Source organism: Acartia tonsa, chromosome 4 (assembly GCF_053477335.1).
Source record: "Acartia tonsa isolate MP-2025a chromosome 4, ASM5347733v1, whole genome shotgun sequence".
Classification (NCBI taxonomy): domain Eukaryota; kingdom Metazoa; phylum Arthropoda; class Copepoda; order Calanoida; family Acartiidae; genus Acartia; species Acartia tonsa.
The window spans coordinates 36214258-36229785 of NC_137263.1; the positions used below are offsets into that span (position 1 = coordinate 36214258).

Here is a 15528-nt window from a genome sequence, read left to right on the forward strand (position 1 = left end):
GTTGTTGGAATAGTTACCTAACCATCGCACAAAAAAGTCATTCAAAAATAAGATTTTTGCAGGGATCTTTGGGGGGGGGGCGATGAAGGATTATTTATGTTTACCTCACAACGCCTTTTTGACCACATAGTCAGGGTGTAATAGCAGGTCCAACGAAAGAATGGCTGTGTTTGTACAACTTTGGGGACGAGAATATACTTATACAATTAAGTAAAAATGCTGTAACGAACATAGAGATGAAATTTTGCAATGTGCTTTGTCTTTTTTGTCAAATTCAGAATTTAAACACTTTTTTACCCATCTTTTCACAAACCAATAATATATTCGCTGTTACAAGCATGGGTTTTGTGCGCGGTTCATGGAACACCGTTAAGATTACACTCTTAGGCTCGTATAAGGCGCGTAATATGACGCTATGCACGGATATCCCCCCATCCCCCTCTCCCCTAAATAACGCGCTCAAACCTCTCGACAACAAATGAGACAACGAGCAACACGTATTTTATTATTATTAAAATATAAACGTATCTGTTGTCGGTCCGTCCGTCCGTCGGTCTGTCCGTCATCATCGTGAGTTTGTCGTCCATTGCGCCAGTCGCGTTTATGTCATGAATAACCTCCCCCTTTTTTAAAAATATTATATTTAATACAATTTTTGGGGGGTGTTAAAGGGGTAAATGCTTTTGGGGGCCGGGGGGAGATTACACAGGTGTTAGTCACTTATAATGTAAGAAAGAGAAAAAGATAGAAAAGAAAGAGAAAAGCGAAAGGAAGAGAGAGAGAGACTAGAGAGTACATTTTATAAACTTCGCTACTTCGACAGTTGCTTTTCAAAGCTTGGACCCAGATCGTCCTAGTATCTGTATATCATTATACATATATTTTAGTGATTTAAAAAAAACCTATATAGTGATTAAATTACCGTGATTTAATACATTTAGAGTGACATAAAAAAAACCTTTAGAGGATTTTTTTCTCTAAGAGATTTTATTTCTTAGAGTTGATTTTCTTAAGTTAATCTACATATAAGAAAGTGATAGATATATTGATTTTAAAAAATTAAGGTAAGTTAACTTCTATAATCTTAAAAATTGTATAAAACAAGGACAATTAAGCAATAAGTAGCGCATCTATTAAAATTCTTCCTTAAAAATATGTAGATAAGAAAAGCCTACTTTAGGTTAGGCTAGGTTAAGTCAGGTTAGGGAAAGCCTGGAAAGGTTATATCTTAAAGGGCAAGATACACCTTTATTTCAGAGCTAGTTGTAAATACGTATATGGTAGGTTTCTGGGGTCTACTAGTAGATTAAAGGGATTAATATAAAAGAATTGCCAAAAAGATTATATAAATGAAGTGTAATCATATACTCACGCAATCTCTCTTGTATGTAAGGTTTTACCTCTACAATCAGAAGGAAGGACAAACGAACAATAACTCTTGTAGAGTGTCAAAACTTTATAAACAGGAGATACTTTTATTTTTAGGATTTCGTTTAAGAGGTGCCTCGCAAATAATATTATACCTTCTTGTCCTAGGAATCATTATTAAAAAAATCAGATGTATAGAATAATTAAATCATAAAAAAATGTTTTCAAAATAGTTAAAATTCAGCATGTTTGAAATGGACGTACGGGCATTCTGGAAATGATTATAATTATTATGATTTTGATAAAGAGCTAACCGTTACGGACGGACCTACCCTTGTTATAGGAAAGCTTTACCTTTAAAAAGTGATTATTTAAGTACCCTTTCCTTTGATTACAGTTAAATAAATAAATTTTTTATATTAAGCACGTTCTACTTATAATGGCAGTGTCGTGTTTTTATTTGCGAAGCTTTACAATAATTCCAAAGGTACGTTTGTTCTCAAAAAAGGATATAAAGTTTTTTGTGAAGATTTTTCTGACCCATGAGTTTTGAGTATCTATCGTAAAGCTTGCTTTGTATGGCTTCTAAATGAGATAGGCTTCACAAATAACCTGTGACGATCTCCAGACCAATAATCAGTGGCGTGCGAACCGAAGGGGGCATTTGGGGCAATCGCCCCCCCCCTAGCTGCTAAATTTACCCCTGCCAACAGATTTCAGGGGGGGTAATTACCCCTCCCAAGCAAATTTTACCCCCGGGGTAAAAATTTTGGGGGGGGGTAAAAAAAATTTGCGGCGCGCTTCGCGCGCCATTTTACCCCCCGCAAAAACGAATTACCCCCCCTTAAAAATTTTTACCCCCCCCAAAAAAAAGCTTGGACGCCCCTGGAGCCAACGAATAAGAAAATTTTATATGAAATATTGGGGACTAGTGTAATAAATAGGTTAATTTATCTTCTGTACTATTTTTTCAAAGATGCTTTCTAGCTCCCTTCCCTTCGGTCATTGCAGGGTGGGGAGAAGGGATGGGGGAGAAGAGATGGGGGGGGGAAGAGGTGGGGGATATAAATGGGAAATAGGGATGGGGGAAGGGATGGGGAAGAAGGGAAAAGGACTAGGAGGCCCATAATCAAATAATCCCGTCCCTTAAAACGCCCTTATTTAAAATTAGTATATATAATCAAAATGCCCCCCCCTAAAGCAAAGTGCCCCCCCGGGGCACTTTGATTTAGGGGGGGGCAAAATTTTACAAAATCTTCAAAATGCCCCCCCCTAGACAAAGTGCTTCGCACGCCACTGCGGCAATAATCATCTCCTTTATAACATGAAGGATTTTAGGGGATAAGAAAAATTTATAAACATTCCCAATGATAATAAATATAATTACCCCAACGTAGATCAAAAATATTGGCTAAAAAGTTTGGACATTTCCAATTTGGAACCAACAAAAAAAATCGATAAAAGTCCCCAAAGTTTTTGAGTCAACGATTAAGGTACCGTGGTTATAAAACTAAGGATACTTCCAGAGGCTGTCATCCTTGTTTTTATTTCTTGAATTTAAAACTAAGCATGATAATATCCAAGATAATGTAAACTCAAAAAGAATTATTAACAATAAAATGTTATACTGATCAGATAGGGAAAAGTTAGGTAAGATGTAACCATGAATAATATCAATTGTTTTTTTGTTTTTTAAATCAATGAACTAAAATTGTATGAAGTAAATTCACAAGAATTGACTTACAAACATTAGACCGACCTTGAATATAAAGTTGCTACGCTCACAAGCTACCGAACATTGTACATACAGACGAATAAATTAAGTTATTGAGAAGCAAAGCTTCTAAAAAAAGTTTCTGTAAGCTAAATGTCAGTTGTATGTATTGATAAATTGAATTCTTGAATATACAATTACTTTCAACAATGACAAATTTATACAAAAAAGCGAAGCTAATCACGTCCGTAATTATTAATTCTGTGTATAAATTTTGCCTCTGTTTTATGGGAAAAAAACGAATATGGGAATGTGTTGGCTTTAGACAGGCACGTAAATACATATTTAGAATTGTCAGAATGGATGAGCAATTAAAGGGATATTTTGGTTCATGAATAAAGATATTATTACTTGGATGTTACTACACCAGAATTCCTGTTCTCTAATAAAGTTAAACTCGCAGCTGGCTAAAAACACAACACCCCCTCCCTTTCCACCCCCTTTACTCAATCCGCTCCCCCACCAACTGGATGAACTAACTGACCAATAAATGAGTTCCGTGTTAGCAACCAAAATTGACGACAGTTTTTATCCTGTTATAATATCCATTGGTTTATGCTATATGGGAGTTATCTATAATACAAAGTAGTACGATGTCTGTTTGTCTGTCCGTCTGTCTGTCTGAAGCTTAAAATCTCTGTAACCACTGAACCGATTGGGCTCTACTCTTCAGAGAATATACCTACTAGTCCTGTGATGGTTTTAAGCTATTTTCTTGGGGGGTGGGACACCCCCAACCCCCCAAAAAATGGAAAATACCCCCCCCAAAAAAAAAAAAATTCTTTTTAAACCTAAAATTAAAAAAGGGATTCGACTACCCCCCCCCCCCCAAAAAAAAAAAATTCCTCCCCCACAGAAATTTATTTTTATTTTTCTTTTTAAATTTAAATAACACAAAAATAGGTTTATCAAACCTATTGGGGCAAAGCCCCTACATGCTAGGGGCGAAGCCGCTAGTACTATTATATTTTATTATAGGTTTAGAAAAGTTTAAAATTAGTGCCAATAGAAATTATGAACCCGTGGCTCAACACGTAGCGCATCCGCTCTTCGTCGGGAAGGTGATAGGTTCGAATCTCGGTCCAACACCGCGTCATAACTAAAGACGTTAAAAATGGTTCCTACTGCTGCTATGTCAGGTGCGCGACATAAATAGTTTTAGTAGGGGGAATGTCTTGGCCCAAAACAGGCGCAACTCACTACCATGCACAGTTACGACTTCTCAGACAAAGGTCGTACAATCAAAGGGTTGGTTTTCTGATGGTTGGCAAATGGATGCTTTACACCACATCATAGGGCTTAGGGCTGATAACCCTATCCCATATCCATAAAAAAGCCACATTGTTACAGAAACACTGACAAATTGTCAGCGGCCTATGCTCCAACTGTGGAGTGAAAAGGGCTTGTTACTGTTACTGTTAGAAATTATGAAATTTTAGCATTTTAAATGGTGCATGATAATTGAAAATTAAAATACAAATGTCATTATTATGTGCTTAAAACTATAATTATATTCATCTTCATTCCAAAACAAATTTTTCATGTAGACTTCAGAGTCGCAGCATTTTAAAAACTTGTATAAAAACCTTATTGTAGAGTTGCTCTGAATCCCTTAAAAAAAAAACATTCTTGCCAGTCTGAAGTAAATTGTGGGGGATGGTTTGATCAGTGAAAGAGGATGCTTTTTTTTTATGTGAACCCACCTTCTCCAGAAATAGGCAGTATGTTATATATATTTTATCTAAATATACATTATGGTGTATTATCACTTCCACATAATGTCATATCTTCATAGTGTTGTCGTATTTGCATATGGAAACAGAATTGTTCAGGGTGAAGGCAATTGGAAGAGAAGGTTTTTTTGCGGCTCTGATGATTTGATGTCATAATTTTACGGCAGTGTTTGCCCACTATACTTTTCTCTCTTCTTTACCAAGGGGCCTTACTCTTCTTTAAGCACTATCTTTCTATCTATCTATATTCTTCAATATATATCTATCTATCATACTAATATTAGAGTCACACAAAAGCAGTCTCTGACCCTCTCCCTTCATTCCTTTCCTCACTCTCTGTCTCTCTCCCTTTTCCGTCTCCCTCTCAGAGATTCTCTGGGAGACTAGACGGAGGAGAAGAGAAGGGAAGGGGATGTGTAAAAATGTCAGCTGTTAAAAGAAGGGGGGGGGGGTCTCTTAGAAGAAGAGAAGAGACTTTAGTTTAGTCCAACTTTACCGGCGGGGGGTAAAAGGCCTATTTTTATCCTTGATGCCCAACTTATCTTGAATTATAAGAAAAATTACATTGTTAAAAGGTTAAAATTCAATACAGAAAAGTGATAATTGATTAAGTGTTAAAATCATAGATGAATTAAAAAGTGATTTTTGAGTTTGTGCTAAAAAAATAAGGTTTGCAATTTTATTACATCTTTATTTGTTGTTGTCGCAAAAACCTCGCAATTTATATGAATGTTGTATGAAGCTGTAGGAGTACAATCACATATATTGCCAGTAGACAACAAATAAACTCCACCCCTTTCAACCATTTGGGCTAATTTCAAAAGACTTTTTTAGTGGGTCTTTAGCCCTGTGGGAAATTGGAATCTTTTTTAACCTAACCTAAAACAGCCTACGAAACTAATTAATTTTAGAAATCTGGGAAAAGGGGAAGGGAGGGTAAAATCACACACAACCATTTTTTTTCTTTTTCTTAAACTTGTTTCTACCTCCAGGGGTAGCTCTAACCCTGCTGGGCTTATTGAATCTTATTTAACCTAACCTAACCTTGTAAAAGAGATATTATTTAAGAACTCAAATTTGACTTGAATTAGAGGGGGGGGGGGGGCAAGGTGTAGTCCACCACTAATATAAAGTATTTAGTTGCTGTATGCTTTTATAATCCAGAGCTTATAGTATTATTACATTACATATCTTTTATACAAAATTGATATGGAAATATTTTAGCAAATGAAAATGATTCAAGCTAGGAAAAAGGAACCCTTTCTTTTCTTAAGATTATAAAATTAAGCAAATTTGGCATCTTACTATATACACAATTATTAGCACAAAATATACAGACCAAATAGTTCATCTTCAGTTGCAATATTCATATTTATAATTCTTAATATGCCCATATTTTTCAGCAAAAAAAATTAAAAACACATATTTTTTACTTAATATGTTTTAAATTAAATTATATTAAAATGCATATAATTTTTTTTTGCTATGGAAGATTGTAAAATTCAAAAAAAACCTCATGGATCTTAAACATGATGAACAACGATAAATTCATCTATACACTCAAGATGTAATTAAATTTTTCAAAGTTTTTAATTCAACGAATGAGAAAATGCGTTTTAAAAATTTTTGGGACCAGAATAGTTTACAGGTCATAATAACCCACCATGGATGTTTTTTTTCGACCGTAATGGTTCATAACCAGTTTCTATCTAGCGCAATTTAATCTAAAATGGAATAAACTTTTTCTTAATTCTAAAACTTAAAAATGTTAAATTCTTGTAACCTCATTAAACTTAGGTTTATATTTTTGCCAACTCTAACATTTCAGATTTTTTGGTTTTAGATTTCGTCAATAGACAATTTAGGTTTAGACTGTTCATATTGTATCCTTTCAATGTCTAATTGGAAAGCATAAATCTTACAGTACTTTAGCTATTCTATATTTAAGATTTATACACCTCTTTGAACCTGTATACATTTTAATGTTTTATTTAAATGTCCAAACTGATCACTCTAGTCCTCTGTAACTCTGTGGTTTTTCTCATATGGTCTAATAGGGTTAATATTTCTAAGAATTTTTTAATCTCAGGGAAAAAGGATTTACTTAGTAGACCAGGGAATAGCTATAAAATTAATGCAATTTAGGTTGTTAACATGGTGCTCGTTTAATGGTCAGTTAATTTATAAAGTAGGAGAGGGTGTGGTAAAGGGGTTGAATGGGTTTATCGATTTTTAAGCCCGCTGATAGTTTCTCTTCATCTGAGAACATAGAAATCTGAAGTAACATTCAATCAATAATATATCCACTTATATGTATATTAGAAATGTGTATACGATTATTTTCTATATTTTGAGGCTTTTTAATATGTACCAACGCCATTTTCCCTAGTCCCCTGTAGGGAAAGTTTCTAGAAAATAACTAAAACCATCTATAGTCCATAAAAAGCACAAGTGAATTAGTGCTACCGTTCAACAGATAGCTAATAGGGTTTTTAACTTTAGAGACGGAAGATTTATATTTAACTGGAGTTTAAGCTCTTTGAAAGAGCGATCAAGCCACCCCCTAGCCTACCCCCCTCCACAAAAGAAAAAGTGTGCTTGGATGTTACTTCAGATTTCTAAAAATTAGTAGATATTTCTGTCTAGCTGTTTAAGAGATCTTATTGAACACACACACACACACAAATAAACACCTATGCATACATTTAGCTACTTTAGCATTAAGGATTTTGCGTGATTGTAAGAGCATTAAAAAAGTTAAGGTCAGGGTTCTCGAATAATAAGGGTTCAGAATTACAAAAAATTACCATCTTCTTAGAAAGGTTTAATGTCTAAATTTTAGGAGATTGCTACTGCGAATTTTCATCACATTTTTTGCCGTTTTTTTGTTGTTAAAATCAAAACCTGTTAATCTCTTATGTTGTTATTGTTATCAAAATGAGACTTATTACATAATAGCATAATTAGAATTTCGTCGATGTACTATTATAGTATTAATTATCTGTGTTAATCATAACTTTAGATATAAATAACATTATCGACATACCTATATTATTTCAGATATGGCCTCTATTATTTAATGTCAAGTAGTCGACATAAATCAATATATCTAAACCTATCAATTTTAGTCTTTTTTTGAAGGTAGGTGGGTGTCAGTTTAAAAATATGTAAAGGGGGATAGGAAGTCCTCCCAAATCCCCCTTGAACGTCATTGGGAGCAAAAATGTTTTACTATTTTCAAATTTTTGCTTTTCACAATTGAAAAAACTTTAGCAAATGTCCTTTTTTATTAACACGTATAAAATAATTTTGTATGACATATTGAAATCATGATAAAAACATATAAAGCTTGAAATTTGGTGTTAAACCGATTAATATTCAATTAGAAACACTTTACCTCTCTTAGGATAATAGAATACAATAATTTAGAATGCTTTAAACTTCTAATACTAACAATTCTAAGTAGCACAGCTACTCTGTGATAAATCCGTTAGCGAAGACCTTCTGGGATTTTAAATTATTGGTGGAAAAGTTTGGACAATGCTAGTTTGTACAACCCCATTAATTAGGTTACAAGATTTTCTTTACTTGTTACATCTAAGCTTTGATGGATAGAATGAAACGTATCTAATTCAAGAATAATATAACTCATAAGAAAATTGTTACATGGAAGTTTATAGCCTGTATCACTTTTATAGTTATTCTATGTTTATTGAATTTCTATTGTTCAGACATTCAATTATTTATTTATTAGAAAAGTATGGCTATTTCTTGTCATGTTGTAAAGACATATCTATAATACAAAGTAGAACGATGTCTGTCTGTGTGTCTGTTTGTCTGTTTATACCGAAGGATCTCGCTAACCGCTAAACCGATCGGGTTCTCCTTTACAGGGTAGCTTCTCATAGGTCCAGGGAAGGTTTATAACTATTTTCTTGTGGAGTTGAACACCCCTAACCACCCCAGAAAATGAGAAATAGCCCCCCCCCCAAAAAAAAATTAAAATAGTAGGGTCGTCTAACCCCCTGGCCCTTCCCCCCCCCCCAAATATAAAAATAGAAAATAAAAAATCCCCCCTCACAAGATATTTTTTTGTTAAATTTTTCTTTTGCAAAAAATTAGGTTGATCAAACCTCTTGGGGCAAAGCCCCTAGAGGCTAGGGGTGAAGCCGCTAGTCATTTTATAAAAGATTTAGTATGTCTGTCTGTTTGTATATCTTTTGTCTGCTCCTTTATATTTAACAATTGGGAGTGGTAGGGATAGTGTACTTCCCCGCAAAATAGCCTAAAACTTGCCATTTACTGGTACAAACTTCCCTAAAAAATTGTGGAAATATCGGTCAAAAACACACACACACAATTACACAATCAACCCACTGCTTTACAGCATAGGAAACTAGTGGTTATTAGAGATCTAAAGGGACAAGACAATGACCGGTAAAATGATAGAAAGATGATCCAATTATGTACTTTTATAAAGCCATCAGTATTTTTCAAAAACGCAAAGTTGTGTATTACTTAAAATTACTTACTGCATTGTTAACTTTAAGTTTAAAACTTTAAAGTAAAATTATTATGAAAGATCAATATGTACTTTAATAAAGTGTTCTTACCCTTAAGTAAAAAAAAATCTATTGATACTATCTTTTTTTACATTATATTTGTTTCGTTTTCTTTTGAAAGACTTCCTTTTTTAATGTCTTTTTGAATGTATTAAGTGTAGATATATAACCCAGACAACTACCCGAATGAAGTGATGGGGACCTTTTTCGTCTGCTATCAAATTATTTTTATTAAGTTGCTATTAAAAACCTACTTTCTTCGTTCATTGTTTGAACACCATAGTTTTGTATTATTGAAGCACCACTGCATAATTGCATAAACTTCATTGCAAAGGAAAATGCTATCTTTTCCTTAAATTGGAGATTTATACTTCATTAGAATAAAGTTGTGTTTTATTTTCTCAAGATCTTCATGAGCATTTTTAAAAAGAGGGTTTGTTTATTGATAAACATGATGACAACATCCATGAAAGCTCTGAAACGGTAGGACAAACGAACATTAACACTTGTAGAGTTTCTACGCTTCCCAAATTCTACCTAATTTCACCACGCAAAGTTTGAGATCGTTAGGACAATTATAAAATGTCTAAATTAACGAGAAGAGTTAACTGTCCTGGACAGACGGGCAGACCCTAATTATAGGAAAGCTTCGCTTTTAACAAGAACATTGGACAATTGCGTCTATAAGTAGTGAAACAACAAACTCACAATTGTTTATTTCATCAGTGAACTAAACAGTAAACTGAAATACAGTAAAAAAGATTAGAAAAAAATGTATTTTTGCTGTTAAGACTGTAGATTTTAAGAGACGTGAGGACAAAATATAGTTTTTTAGTAGCTATGTTATCAAAAAACAAACATTCAAACAATAATTTTAGTAACTAGCACAAAAATTCAAAATAGAGCAATCTTATACAGTTATCTAATTAAAGAGTTTAAGTGACATTGAGGTCAGGTTGTTTGATTAACTTAACTACAGACATTTTTAATTATTGGGTAGCTTTGCTGCAAAAAATATTGCTATTCTAATATCTCGTTATTTTTGCCACTTTTCACGAACACTCTTTGGTTATTGAAATGCATTTAGCCTGAAAAACAATAACTTTATTTTTAGATATGACAAATTAGCAAACGGCTACACAGTTGGGCGGTTGAAAATATTCCGCTCTCTTAAATTTATGGTTAAATAGTTTTATCATTTTTGTTTTGTAGTAAGGTTTTAGTTTGTCTATCAGGATATTAAGAACTGCCAAACCAATTAAATTGTTTATTTTAAGGAAAAATTCTAAAATAGAGGGTTTCATCTATATCCAACATGCTGGTAGTTTATGTAGTTACTTCGCCTTTAGCCTCAAGGAAATGAGGGGGGAGGGAGGGTTTGTAAGGAAAATAGCTTAAAACTACCCCATTTTTAAAGTGTAATGTCGACAATTACCAAATTTGATTTGTATATTGAATACATTTAACAGTTATTGCGATTTTAAGAAGACAAAATTCTTTTTGATAACAAAATGGCATCCTTAAAAGTACAATCTTCTTTTAAAACATTAAGAGAAATAAAATAGACATACATATTTTATTCTTAGATATCTTTTCAAGAGAGTTTTGCATCTTCCAAACTAGGAATTTCCATACAAAAATTGCGGAAACCATTAAAAAAAAAAACAATTAAATTCAGCTGATTTATAATTACCATCTCAAAGATAAGAAAAATTTCGGTAGCCAATAGAAGCCTTTTAAAAATAGGTTAAGGTATAATTTTAGAAAATGATAGGAATTTCTTGGCTCCCATTAGAGATATTTGTGTGAAGCTAAGATTTTAATGACTACTGAACAATTGAGTTCTCATTTTTAGGAAAGCTTCAGATATGTCCCGGGAAGGATTTAGGCTATTTTATCTTTAGATTTAAGTATTGAGATAGTTTTTAGACTATTTTTTTACCCCCTTCTTACCCCTTTGAAATAAGACCAATAGCTGCTCAGTCACTTGTATCGTCAAAAGCTAATGGGATTTACTTAGCTGCTATTAGAGATTTGCTTCTGAAATTTATTGTGAAGATCCACCTTACTTATTATCAAATGTTCTTTTCTTTTATATTTCACATTATAATATGAAATTTTACACCTTGTTATATATGTATTTAAATAAACAATAAAATATTAAATATTTTATTTAAACATATAAATATTGACACAATAAAACAAAATTAATTTTAACCTTGACTTACTTTTTATTTTTTTGTTTATCTCATTCATAAAAGTTTTTCTTTAATTAAGGATGTCCGTCTGTTCATCCGTTTTGTATAAATAGATCTTATGTGAAATATGAAAGAATTGCCCTACCGATTTTAGACCATAACTAAAGATTAACCTGTGTCATAATCAAAGAAGCATATTTTTACTTCAGAGAAAGACTAAACTACATAACTTTTGTGTCACTTTTGAGGAAGACGATTCCCATATGACGTCATATAAAAGGAAAAGAAAAAGGGAAGGGGGAAAGAAAATCTCTTCAAAAGTGACACAAAAGTTATGTAGTTTAGTCTTTCTCTTTACTTCAGGTTAACCTGTTGATTTTTTTCAATTATGATTCCTAAAACAATTATGCACAGCGTTAAAAGTCTTGTGCATCGATAATTCAAAAGAATAAAATCTGTGAATATCTATCCCTAATTCTTGAATTCTTTTGTTTGAATGTCAGAAGAAAATTAATTTTAGAAATGAATCAATCAATGTTTAATTCATCCATGGACAAGGGATGCTAAATATTTTTTTTATAATTAGTTTAAAAGAAAAAATCAATATTTACCTTATGAGGACTCTAACTATTTATGAGACAAATCTGACATAGCAGCAGTATAAAACACGTTCAAACACTATGAGAAAAAAAACTCAATAGTAAGATTTAAAAAGCAACATATAAACAAAATTTTTAAATTACATATTTGCTTGAAAACTACATGATAGAAATTGTTTCTAGCTGGAAAGTAAAGTAAATTTATAAATTTTTGAGTTTAATAATTAGAGTAAAAATTCAGTAATTCTTTAAAATTTATATTTTTTACAGGCTTTTATCCATTATTCGTGAGAGTAATCTGATACCTATTTTGGCCTTGCTACTGTAATTAATTCGCACAAAAACATCAAATAAAATTGTAATTAAACAGTTTCTAATAGGGCCTTGCAGCTGTGGTAATCTGGAGTCGGCCGCGCATTGTAAGTAAAGCCACAGCTACAAACAGTCCTCTATAGGTATGTTATGTTAATAAGCCGCAATTTGGCAGCCTCATCCTATCGCGACCACATTTGTTAACCAACAGCTTTAGCTGTCAGTCGTCTTTTTCATAATTTTGTACAGTGAGAAAATCATCTGCAGTCGGACAACAAAAGTATGTAAACCGTATGTAAACGTCTGCCAAGCCCTGGGTTTAAATGAGATTTTATTTCATTGAATAATACTCAATTAAATAATTGTTTTAAAAAGAAAGAAACATGATATCTACTTAAATGAAAACAATTTGATGTTTTAAATTAGAACAATATTGATTATTATTTGAAGTTTTATGGACTTCAATAGGGTTGGGCCGGATATCTGGCAATTTTCAATATCTGGCCGGATACCGAATATCTTATTAGAAATCAGCCAGATAACCGGTATCCGGCCAAAAAAGTAACTGGCCCAACCCTAGTTTTCAATAAAAAATACTTACATAATTGCCCTTGAATTGATTTTATTTCCTTTTTCATGTAGACCAGTTTAAATATAAAAGTTTCTGTAAGGGGACGAGCATTAAGAATTCTGACTGTGACCTTAAACATTAAATAAATTTTGTTTGTGATTACATTAACAGGACATTTATAGAATTGCTTCGCATCTAAAAACTGTTTGTTTGTACTAAAAATGACATTTCTCACTTGAAAACATTTTTTTGCATTGTTAAAGTTCATTTTAACAAACATTTAAAATTTGTGTTTATTTGTTTAATTTTTTTATTAGAGTAACGTGCATAAGGAATCTTTGTTTCTGTTAATTGACAGTTATTTTTCAGTTGTCTAATTAAACAAGTAAACATTCGTAGTGCCTGCTTACCCAAACTGACTCATATCCTAGGGGCTAGGATATTGTATACTACCTCTAGGGGCTCTAAAGGGAGGGAGTTAAATTGGACAACCCAAGTTTTATTTTACTTTTAAAAAGAAAAAGTAAAAAACTTTTAGGGGAAATTTTTTCTATCGTCGATTTCTCTTGGGAGTGCAGTGGTTCCTTACCCCAAAATAGTAATAAACCTTCCCATGGCCTATGAGAAGCAATAGTGTAAAGAACGGTTCAGCGGTTAGCGAGATACTTCCGTACACACACACAGACACAGATCCTGTTACTTTATTATAGGAATGTTTTTATTATTTTTTTTTGTTTATAACATGTCTGGTATTATTTATTTTTATTACTATTTATCTTAAGGATTACACCTCCATGTCCAAAACCTAGTTATTTACCTTTAAAATGATGTTTCTTTCCATTGAAGGTTCGAAACTTTTAAAACACAAAATTGTCTGTTATTACCTCATGCAGTATTGCATCTTTTATATGAGAATATATTATTATCCTTGGACGACACGCTAATTATGTTACTGAACTAATTATAACTTATTCTCGACTTACTAATTATTACGAAGGGACGGTATAAATATTTACTAATTTATCCGCTGGATTGTAATTGGTTCTCAGCCATACTGAAAAATAATTACAGACAATTATCCTTCGGTCCCTTGGGGCTAACAAAACTGGTTTTTATTTTATATTTTTTATTTTAATATTAGCTGTATATAATTCGATGCGATAAATAACTATTCCATCTCAATATTTTACAACCACCAACGGCAGATTTAAAAAAAAATATTGGTTGAGATTTATGTTTACCAGGAACTAAGGGAAGAATATAATTAATAAATATTTGGGAAAGATTAATGTATCCCTCTATCCCTGAACATTGCGCGCTTAAATTGATGAACTTTTAAGGGATAAGACAATGAACGGCAAATTTATGTACATCCCCAACAATGACCCTTCTTCATTAATAAAGTTTGGATACTTATAGGTTGAGCTACCAAGCAAAGAAAGTGTTGAAAACTTTGTGCACCAGTTTAATTTAAAGTCCAATGACCGCTCCCTCCCTGACCAGCCTTACTATCCCAGTCTTCCTGCAATAAATTAATGTATTCATTTTCATTTGGAATGAGTTGTAATGGTATTTAGAAGAATGTAATTATATCTTAGGATGTCTTACATAATATACAAAAAAAAATATTTTACTTAATTTAATTTAAGAGAATTTGATTGTATGAAAATGCCTGAGCATATGTATGCACAATAAAAATAAAACAATAAAAACAAAACAACACAGCCCTTTAATAAAACAAATTGAATTAAACCTAATATTTATTTTAAATTTCCAAGGAAAGTATCTTAAACTGTTTTTGTTTCTTCAATATTTGTACCTACGGCTATTTATTGTTCTGTTAGGGGTCATTCTGCATTTTTTTTTTGACTAGTATAAGTTTTGTGCAATTTTGTTGTAACCCTGTTAAGAAAAGTGTAACTTGGTTACAATTATTATATCGATTTTCTGCTCATAACAAGATTATTATCGCTGGGCGGAATATTAGTGCTTATGAAGCAGGGATAAAGGGATATTTTTTAATATAAGATAGACTTTATTTCTCATTTTTCCTTTCTTTCATCCGTTCTCAGTTTTTCTGTCTATCTGTACAATGTTTTAACCAAATGTTTAAAGGAAATAAGATTTCCCTCCGAAATTTCTTCTGTTTTTCCTCTGCTCAAATAGTTTATATCCATTTTTTACTTTGCCTTTCTGTCCGTCCGTCTGTTTTTCAGTTATTTTTGTTTCTATGTATTTATAAATGTTGTCATTTTTGTTTTTAAATTATTTAGTTTTCTTTTTACTTCTGCATTCTTCACTAAGACTTGTGGGTGGATGTGATAATTTTTTTATATTTCATTTCATTATTTTAATATCATATTGTACTTTAACATTTAAATGGAGAGGGCAATGGCGTCGAAATAAATTAG

General features: G+C 32.3%; 1 protein-coding gene across 3 annotated transcripts in view; it reads left to right on the forward strand.

Moving 5' to 3' along the window:
• Positions 1-714: 714 nt before the first annotated feature.
• LOC145317003 (kinesin light chain 1-like) overlaps positions 715-15528 on the forward strand; it is a 158864-nt gene continuing 144050 nt past the window's right edge. Inside the window, exon 1 of one of the 3 annotated variants that reach the window (XM_080157861.1) lies at positions 715-1064. The gene's annotated coding sequence lies outside the window, so the exon portion shown is untranslated. Of the gene's footprint in view, positions 1065-5336; positions 5545-15528 lie in introns of those variants that run through there. The other 2 variants (XM_080157859.1, XM_080157860.1) reach the window with 2 other exon arrangements.